The sequence below is a fragment of the Schistocerca gregaria genome, unplaced genomic scaffold, assembly GCF_023897955.1.
Source record: "Schistocerca gregaria isolate iqSchGreg1 unplaced genomic scaffold, iqSchGreg1.2 ptg001476l, whole genome shotgun sequence".
NCBI lineage: Eukaryota > Metazoa > Arthropoda > Insecta > Orthoptera > Acrididae > Schistocerca > Schistocerca gregaria.
Window position 1 is genome coordinate 1 of NW_026062769.1, and position 10,000 is coordinate 10,000.

A 10,000-nucleotide genomic window follows, 5' to 3' on the forward strand; every position below is an offset into this window, starting at 1 on the left:
ATTACCGACTAGACTGCATGTCTTTCGATGTGCGTGTCGTGTCGCGCAACACGCTACCTGTACGGCAGTGGCCGTGCGCCGCGTGCGGAACCACGCGTGCCTCTCAAAACTAGCGGAAGTGTTGTTGTTGTTGTTGTTGTGTGGTACGAGCGCTGAAGCTCTGGAGCGGCTGGCCTGCGGTACCTGGCGCCTGGCGCCGGTTTTGAATGACGTTCGCCCGAGTGCCTGTCCGCTCCGGTGTGGAGCCGTACGACGCCCATCGGCTGTGAGGCCGTTGGACACAAAAAAAATAGTGGAACAGGGGCCGTCAGACGCCTCAGTCCCGCAAATGCTACTGTCTTGAAAGAGACAGTGGGAGACTGAAAAGGAAAAGATCACCCAGGACGGTGGATCACTCGGCTCGTGGGTCGATGAAGAACGCAGCAAATTGCGCGTCGACATGTGAACTGCAGGACACATGAACATCGACGTTTCGAACGCACATTGCGGTCCATGGATTCCGTTCCCGGGCCACGTCTGGCTGAGGGTCGGCTACGTATACTGAAGCGCGCGGCGTTTGTCCCGCTTCGGAGACGTGGGAGTGTCGTGGTCGCCTGTGTGGCCGGCCGCGTCTCCTTAAACGTGCGATGCGCGCCCGTCGCCTGGCGGTTCGCATACCGGTACTTTCTCGGTAGCGTGCACAGCCGGCTGGCGGTGTGGCGTGCGACACCTCGTACAACGACCTCAGAGCAGGCGAGACTACCCGCTGAATTTAAGCATATTACTAAGCGGAGGAAAAGAAACTAACAAGGATTCCCCCAGTAGCGGCGAGCGAACAGGGAAGAGTCCAGCACCGAACCCCGCAGGCTGCCGCCTGTCGTGGCATGTGGTGTTTGGGAGGGTCCACTACCCCGACGCCTCGCGCCGAGCCCAAGTCCAACTTGAATGAGGCCACGGCCCGTAGAGGGTGCCAGGCCCGTAGCGGCCGGTGCGAGCGTCGGCGGGACCTCTCCTTCGAGTCGGGTTGCTTGAGAGTGCAGCTCCAAGTGGGTGGTAAACTCCATCTGAGACTAAATATGACCACGAGACCGATAGCGAACAAGTACCGTGAGGGAAAGTTGAAAAGAACTTTGAAGAGAGAGTTCAAAAGTACGTGAAACCGTTCTGGGGTAAACGTGAGAAGTCCGAAAGGTCGAACGGGTGAGATTCACGCCCATCCGGCCACTGGCCCCCGCCCTCGGCAGATGGGGCCGGCCGCCCGCGCGGAGCAATCCGCGGCGGGGTCGTGTCCGGTTGCCTTTCCACTCGCCGCGGGGTGGGGCCGTTCCGGTGTGCGGTGGGCCGCACTTCTCCCCTAGTAGGACGTCGCGACCCGCTGGGTGCCGGCCTACGGCCCGGGTGCGCAGCCTGTCCTTCCGCGGGCCTCGGTTCGCGTCTGTTGGGCAGAGCCCCGGTGTCCTGGCTGGCTGCTCGGCGGTATATCTGGAGGAGTCGATTCGCCCCTTTGGGCGCTCGGGCTCCCGGCAAGCGCGCGCGGTTCTTCCCGGATGACGGACCTACCTGGCCCGGCCCCGGACCCGCGCCGCTGTTGGCTCGGGATGCTCTCGGGCGGAATAATCGCTCCCGTCAGCGGCGCTTCAGCTTTGGACAATTTCACGACCCGTCTTGAAACACGGACCAAGGAGTCTAACATGTGCGCGAGTCATTGGGCTGTACGAAACCTAAAGGCGTAATGAAAGTGAAGGTCTCGCCTTGCGCGGGCCGAGGGAGGATGGGGCTTCCCCGCCCTTCACGGGGCGGCGGCCTCCGCACTCCCGGGGCGTCTCGTCCTCATTGCGAGGTGAGGCGCACCTAGAGCGTACACGTTGGGACCCGAAAGATGGTGAACTATGCCTGGCCAGGACGAAGTCAGGGGAAACCCTGATGGAGGTCCGTAGCGATTCTGACGTGCAAATCGATCGTCGGAGCTGGGTATAGGGGCGAAAGACTAATCGAACCATCTAGTAGCTGGTTCCCTCCGAAGTTTCCCTCAGGATAGCTGGTGCTCGTACGAGTCTCATCCGGTAAAGCGAATGATTAGAGGCCTTGGGGCCGAAACGACCTCAACCTATTCTCAAACTTTAAATGGGTGAGATCTCCGGCTTGCTTGATATGCTGAAGCCGCGAGCAAACGACTCGGATCGGAGTGCCAAGTGGGCCACTTTTGGTAAGCAGAACTGGCGCTGTGGGATGAACCAAACGCCGAGTTAAGGCGCCCGAATCGACGCTCATGGGAAACCATGAAAGGCGTTGGTTGCTTAAGACAGCAGGACGGTGGCCATGGAAGTCGGAATCCGCTAAGGAGTGTGTAACAACTCACCTGCCGAAGCAACTAGCCCTGAAAATGGATGGCGCTGAAGCGTCGTGCCTATACTCGGCCGTCAGTCTGGCAGTCATGGCCGGTCCTCGCGGCCGGCCGCGAAGCCCTGACGAGTAGGAGGGTCGCGGCGGTGGGCGCAGAAGGGTCTGGGCGTGAGCCTGCCTGGAGCCGCCGTCGGTGCAGATCTTGGTGGTAGTAGCAAATACTCCAGCGAGGCCCTGGAGGGCTGACGCGGAGAAGGGTTTCGTGTGAACAGCCGTTGCACACGAGTCAGTCGATCCTAAGCCCTAGGAGAAATCCGATGTTGATGGGGGCCGTCATAGCATGATGCACTTTGTGCTGGCCCCCGTTGGGCGAAAGGGAATCCGGTTCCTATTCCGGAACCCGGCAGCGGAACCGATATAAGTCGGGCCCCTCTTTTAGAGATGCTCGTCGGGGTAACCCAAAAGGACCCGGAGACGCCGTCGGGAGATCGGGGAAGAGTTTTCTTTTCTGCATGAGCGTTCGAGTTCCCTGGAATCCTCTAGCAGGGAGATAGGGTTTGGAACGCGAAGAGCACCGCAGTTGCGGCGGTGTCCCGATCTTCCCCTCGGACCTTGAAAATCCGGGAGAGGGCCACGTGGAGGTGTCGCGCCGGTTCGTACCCATATCCGCAGCAGGTCTCCAAGGTGAAGAGCCTCTAGTCGATAGAATAATGTAGGTAAGGGAAGTCGGCAAATTGGATCCGTAACTTCGGGATAAGGATTGGCTCTGAGGATCGGGGCGTGTCGGGCTTGGTCGGGAAGTGGGTCAGCGCTAACGTGCCGGGCCTGGGCGAGGTGAGTGCCGTAGGGGTGCCGGTAAGTGCGGGCGTTTAGCGCGGGCGTGGTCTGCTCTCGCCGTTGGTTGGCCTCGTGCTGGCCGGCGGTGCAGGATGCGCGCGCCTGCGCGGCGTTCGCGCCCCGGTGCTTCAACCTGCGTGCAGGATCCGAGCTCGGTCCCGTGCCTTGGCCTCCCACGGATCTTCCTTGCTGCGAGGCCGCGTCCGCCTTAGCGTGCTCCTCCGGGGGCGCGCGGGTGCGCGGATTCTCTTCGGCCGCCATTCAACGATCAACTCAGAACTGGCACGGACTGGGGGAATCCGACTGTCTAATTAAAACAAAGCATTGCGATGGCCCTAGCGGGTGTTGACGCAATGTGATTTCTGCCCAGTGCTCTGAATGTCAACGTGAAGAAATTCAAGCAAGCGCGGGTAAACGGCGGGAGTAACTATGACTCTCTTAAGGTAGCCAAATGCCTCGTCATCTAATTAGTGACGCGCATGAATGGATTAACGAGATTCCCGCTGTCCCTATCTACTATCTTACGAAGGCCGTTATGCTGTCTAACCAGTGGTGGAGTCCACCTATACTGGTAGAAGACGGGCGGCTAAATGTCCGATCTCTCAACCTCCCCGTGGTGTAAGATGCGAGTAGCCGGGCAACCGGTGAAACCAATGAGAGAAGGGCGACTCCCGTGCAGGGCGCAAGCTCGGATGCGGTGGGACTGGGCAACTGGCCCCTCCAAACCGGGCTCTGCAGCCTTGCTCGCCGTGAGCGATAAGGTGTCGGACTCCGGTCTAGTATCCTTGCTCACTGGCGAATGGCACTTACAAGTTATAGCGGCGCTTGCTGTGCTTCGGCCCTTGGCCGGGGTGCGGCGGGCGCCGCTTTTACTAAGGCGGCGCTTGCTGTGCCTCGGCTTCGGCCGGGCTGCGGCGTGGTGCGGCTCCATGCGCTGGTGGCGTCTGCTGTGTCTCGGCTTCGGCTCGGATGCGGCGGGCGCCGCTTTTGCTGGGGCGGCGCCCGCTGCGCCCTGGCCCTGGCTGGGGTGCGGCGGGCGCCGCTTTTGCGTTAAAGTCATTTCACGCTCTCTGAGAGGATGTGTTTCCGTCTCTGCCTGTGCGCGCTACGGAACTCACTCCCCACAGCAGGAGCAAGGCGTTATCGCGGTTGACTTATCGGCCGTGGAATGCTGAGCTCCATGACACAAGTGCCACGGGAGGTATACTCCCCACAAGGAGACGTCTGCACGAGGCGGTTGGATCGAACATCGACCCTTCCCGGCCGAGTGCGCGTCTCCCACTACTGCGAGCGCTTGTAGGTGTCGGACTCTTAAGTCTAGTATCCAAGCTCGTACGTAGTGCGTGCGCGTGCAGCGGAGTGTGTCGACGTGAGTTGGCGCGCTACTGCTGGACTTGTGCGCACGGCGGTGCGCTTCGCGCGGCTCGCTGGCGGCGGGTCCTGCTGTGGCCCCGGCCTCGCGCGTGAACGCCCGGCGCTAGCCGGGCGCGGCGCGGTTGGCCGGGGTAGTGGCGGGTCTTGGCTGCCGGTCGGGCTGTGCGCTTGCGCGCTGCCGTGTCGGCTGCGCTGCGCGGGGCCGGGTGCGGCCGGGCGATGCGCGCGCTGCTGGCTGGCGCTGGGCGGGCGGTCGGCCTCTGGCTGACAGCCCGCTCTCGCGGCTACGCTGGCGGCGGGCGCGGGCCCGGCTGCGCCCGGCTCCGCCGGCCGCGCCCGGACAACTTAGCGGCGCCGCCCGGCCACATGTAATGTTGGTTGTGGTTGGCGTGTGCGGTTGGCGCACAAAGCACAGTGGGGAGTAGGGCGGTCATCGTTCCTGCGGAAACCAAGGCTCTCACTTTTGAGGGCCAAAGCGGAAGCAGGCCGATGTCCACGCGCGGGGAAGGGCGCTGACTGCGAAGCGCCCTCTGACTTTCAGAGGATGCAACGCGGGCGGCGACCCGGCCTCGCTCGGAGGATTCCTTGGTGTATAACTGCGGAGTGGAGGCCGGCATCGGCCTTCGCAACGTGGAAGTCACCGGGAGCTGCCCCCAGGAGGATGCTCCTGAGTGGTCTAAGACCACGACCACAGGGACGAAGGCTAATACAGCCGACGTACGGGCCTGGCAAACCCGGGGTGCCCGAGCCCGGTGCTGGCAAGCGCTACCAGCGCCGTCCGTAATCTGAGACACGTACTTCAACGACCGCTGTGAGGCGCGCAGTGGAACGTCGTGCGTGTTTCGGACCGGAGTCTTGGCTTAACCGCCTGGGCAAGAGAAGGACAATCTCTATAATCACCCCTCACCCTCTGCGTTAGCTGGCGGCTATGGGGCGCAAGGCTGTTGAGTTGTGAACAGTCGTGAGTCAGCCACCTCAGAGGACCGGCCGACCCTCTGTTGTATAAGGCTTACCCAGGTGGGCGGGGCAACGCCTGGGTGGACCACTTATATCCCTAGCTGATCGTGGGAACCACATGGCTTCTCTCAATCAACCTTGTCCCGACGGAACTGGTGGGCCGTCGCGGAGTCACAACACCAACCATTCAGGGGACGAGTCTGACACTCCGTGTCAAGACGAACTCCCAACACAAGGGCAGTCGGAGGCCCATAGGCCAGAAGACCATGACCCCGCGCTTAGCGAGCCAGAATTGGAGCTCCGTACACCTCGTGCACGGAGCGCTAAGACTGCAGCAAGCGAGACGCTGGCACGGACGCTTGCAGACGCGAGTGAAAGTGACAGTGAGAAAGAACGGAAGGCAAAAGTGAGGAAGCAGAAGAAACACCTGCGAAAACTGCTCCGGCAGAGATCGCTGAGTGCGGACGCTGTAACCGATCTGATGCCGCCACCCCGCCAGCCGGCGCCGAAAGCGGCACCTAAGGCGGGAGACAAGCCGAAACCGGCGCAGGTAGCCGGGCGCAAGCCCGGCGGCCCAGTCGGGGAAGGCGCAACGGGGAAGTCCGAACCGAAGGCGGAGACGAAGGCCTCGCGGCCAACGACACCGCCGGCGGGGAAGGCTGCGAGCGAGCCAAAGCTGGCGCAGGTAGCCGGGCAAAGACCCAGCGGCCCAGTCGGCACCGGCAAGCTCACCCAGACTCGCCCGGCGGGAGAGACGGCGGCCCCACGGCCGAAGTCTCAACTGCCGGAGACGGCGAAAAGTGTGCCGAAACCGGCGAAGGTAGCCGGGCAACTGCCCAGCGGCCCAGTCGGGGAAAGCGCCAGCAGTAGCCGCGCCTCTTCACCAATGTCGGGTGCCGAGAGACGCAAGTCCCGGACACGACGGAAGAAGCGGAAACCGAACAAGCAGCCGGACTCGGCGCAGGTAGCCGGACAACAGCCTGGCGGCCCAGTCGATGACGGCACGTCCCGATACAAGGCAAGCCCAAGCGATCTTGCGACCGTGAAGCTTATCGCGACGCGGCTCGAGGACGTCCTGAAGCTCGTGGACGACTCTCTAAAACCGGGACAACTGGTCGAGGAGGGAAATCTGGGGGACTTTAAGAGACAACTGAGAGCTAAGTTGTTTGATTGGGCCATGGCGCAGTCGGCCCTCACCGGAAGGGTGGAAGCCTTGGAGGAGGAGCTGGCGAGGACGAAGGCGGTGCCCACGGCGCCACCCAAGACCTTTGCACAAGTTGCCGCCGCTCCACCCATACCAGAACGGAAAACGCAGGCGATGATAACCAAAGCCCTGACTGAGAAGGCAACGCTCTTCATCAAGTCCAAGGGCAATGAAACTGGCGCAGAAGTGAGAAAGAAATTCACCTCCCTGGTCAAGCCTGAGGTTGAAGGTGTGAAGTTCTCACGGGTCGCCACAAACGGCCCGACGCTCATCGTAGATGTGGCGTCTGAGACTGATCGCCAGAAGCTTCTAGCTAACAACAAACTGACAGAAGCACTCAAGTGCGAACTGCCGAAAAAGCTCAATCCGCAGATAATCATATATCATGTACCATGTGTCATGAAGAATGAAGCTGTGGTTGAGCTAACTCGAAAGCAAAACGACCTTGGAGGACTTTCCGAAACACAGTTTCGCCAGGAGTTTAAGCCGAAGTTCCGGACTGGGCCAAGGGGCAGACAAACATCACATCTCGTGGTGGAAGTAAGCCCCAGACTCAGAGTCGCGATTCTGAGGCAGAAGCGACTGTACATGGGCTTTGAGTCCATGCCGGTTGACGACTACCTGGACTTAGTCGTTTGCACGCGGTGCCAGGATGTGAACCACTCGGTAAGGTTCTGCAAGCAGGACCCGAGTATAATAACATGTGGGCACTGTGGCGAGAACGGCCACATGAGGAAGGACTGTAGAAAAGCGGGGGACCGAGCGGTCTGTATCCCGTGCAAAAAGCGTAATCGCACATGCGAAACGCCAGGCAAAGAGTGTGCCTACTACAGGATTCTCACTCAACGCAAAATCCAGCGGACAGACTATGGGAGACAAGACCTCTCGTCAACCGTCTCCATTCCGGCCGCTACCTCTCCTGTCCCCGACCGGACTGTGAAAAATCACAATGCCAATGTCGGTTAAGATAGGACAGCTGAACTGCGCGCGAACGCAAGCGGTGATGCAGGAGGTACGACGCCGAGCGGAGGAGGAGTCTCTAGACATATTATGTCTGCAAGAGCCCTACTCTAGGGACGGAAAGATCCGATATATGCCGACAACAGCTCAGATCCTGGCTGGGGGAGAGCATCCTATGGCAGCAATTGTTGTGCTAAATCGTTCCTTCAGAGCAGTCAAAGTGGCGCACCTAAGCAACAGATGCATGGTGTTAGCTGAGATAAATACTGGCGATTTCACCTTTTTCGTGCTAAATATGTACTTTCAGTACAGGCACAGAGAAAGACCGTATATCGACCAGTTAAAAGAGGCGGTTGGGTTCTACCGCAATGACTTGCTGATTTGCACAATGGACGCAAATGCCATGTCACCCCTATGGCACAGTGACATCACGCCTCTTGGTGCTCGACGCGCCGCCAGGCGAGGTGAGAGACTCGCTGAAGCAATTCACGAGCTCAGACTAGAAGTGCTGAACCGACCAAACTTCCCACCAACTTTCGAAGGCCGCCGTGGAGCGACCTCGAATATCGATGTGACACTGAAGAGTGCACACGAGCATCTCCGTGCGGAGAACTGGAAGGTATGGCGGGGAATGACACTAAGTGACCACAATCTGATCACATTCACTGTAGCCTATGATGGGGAGCCTCCTCCTGAAGACCAGGTGAACGGCACCGTCAAGTACAACTGGCGAAAGGCTAATTGGGATCGACTAAGAGGTAATCTAGTGATACCGAATTGGCCAATGGATCGCGTTGTGGACGTTGACAAAGCTGCAGAAGATCTGACGGCGGCCATACAGACAGCAGCAACAGGCGCAGTCCCGTTGGCCCACACAGGGAAAATGCCTAAGGCACCTTGGAACCCTGAGCTGCAGCGTCTCCGACGCGAATGCAGAAGAGCGCGGCGGCATTACCAGCGCAGCATAGGCGATCACATTCGTGAGGCCACGCTTGCGCGGTACAGGCGGGCCAAAGCCGTGTTTAAGCGGGCACTGCACACAGTACGGACTGAGAGTTGGCAGTCTTTTGTTCGTGACAGTCTGGCGGCTGACCCCTGGGGTACACCGTACAAGATTGCCGTGTCAAAAGTTCGGTCACCGACGGTCCTGTCGACCCTAAGGAAGATCGATGGCAGTCACACCAAGGACTGGCAAGAGTCAGCTGAGCTCCTCATGAGTACCTTATTGCCCGACGATAGTAGCGAAGATGAGGACGAGGAACAGGGGAATTTGAGGCGACAACTCCATGAGCTGTATGCCGATGAGACGCCTGTTGCTCCGTTCACTGAACGTGAAGTTACCGCCGCAATTCTTGAATTGCGCCGTAAAAAGGCGACGGGCCATGATGGACTCGCTGCCGAGGTTCTCCAAGCCCTGTGCGCGGAGATCTGCCCTTACCTGACTAACCTCTACAATGAGTGCTTACGTCAGGGACGGGTACCAGAATCGTGGAAGTTGGCCGAAGTGGTCATTCTGAGAAAGGGTGAGGACAAGGATCCGGAAGTGCTGAAATCATACCGACCCATCTGTCTCTTGAACTCCATGGCTAAGCTCCAGGAGAAGCTCCTATGCCTTCGGCTAGAGCAACACCGGGAACTTAGGGGACGCAGTCCCGACCAATATGGATTCAGGAGGGGTCTGTGTACAGAAGATGCTATAAACAAGGCAATGTTGTTGGTGGACACATCTACAGCCAAGTACGTTGCGGGGATAATGGTTGACATCGCTGGGGCTTTCGACAACCTCTGGTGGCCGGCACTGTTCGACAGCCTAAGGAAGTTGGAATGTCCTGGGCCCCTGTACCGGTGCCTGCTAGACTACTGCCGTAACCGGCGGGCGGTTTTGCGGTGCCCGGGGCGGGCGGTTGAGAAGTCGATCACCAAGGGATGCCCACAGGGCTCGGTCTGCGGTCCCATATTCTGGGATGTAGGCCTCGAGCCTGTGTTGGCGGAACTAGGAGAACTGCGACAAGTGCGAGGCGTAGTAGCGTACGCCGATGACATCCTTCTAGTGATAGAAGGTGACTCTCGGGCAATGTTGGAAGTAAACTGCAACGCAGCGCTCAACGCCCTGCAGCAGTGGTGCCATAAAGTGAAGCTGAAGCTGTCTGCAGAGAAGACTGTGTATATCTTGCTGCGCGGCCGTTTGGCACGTGGCCCTGTACTCCGAATTGCTGGCGGTGCCAACGATGGAGCTATCAGGCGAACACGCATGGCGAGGTATCTGGGAATCCACCTCGATGAGTCCAGACTGTTCTCTGCGCATATCGAGATCGTATGTCGCAAAAGCCAGGCCCTCTTCCACAA

At 59.6% G+C, this 10,000-nt stretch overlaps 1 non-coding gene and 1 pseudogene across 1 annotated transcript; both read left to right on the top strand.

Moving 5' to 3' along the window:
• The first annotated feature begins 375 nt into the window (after positions 1 to 375).
• On the top strand, positions 376 to 530 carry LOC126332519 (5.8S ribosomal RNA). The gene has a single exon (XR_007563766.1). It is a non-coding gene; the product is annotated as a 5.8S ribosomal RNA (ribosomal RNA).
• Positions 531 to 718: 188 nt separating this feature from the next.
• Positions 719 to 3,710, top strand: LOC126332526 (large subunit ribosomal RNA; annotated as a pseudogene).
• Positions 3,711 to 10,000: the final 6,290 nt, after the last annotated feature.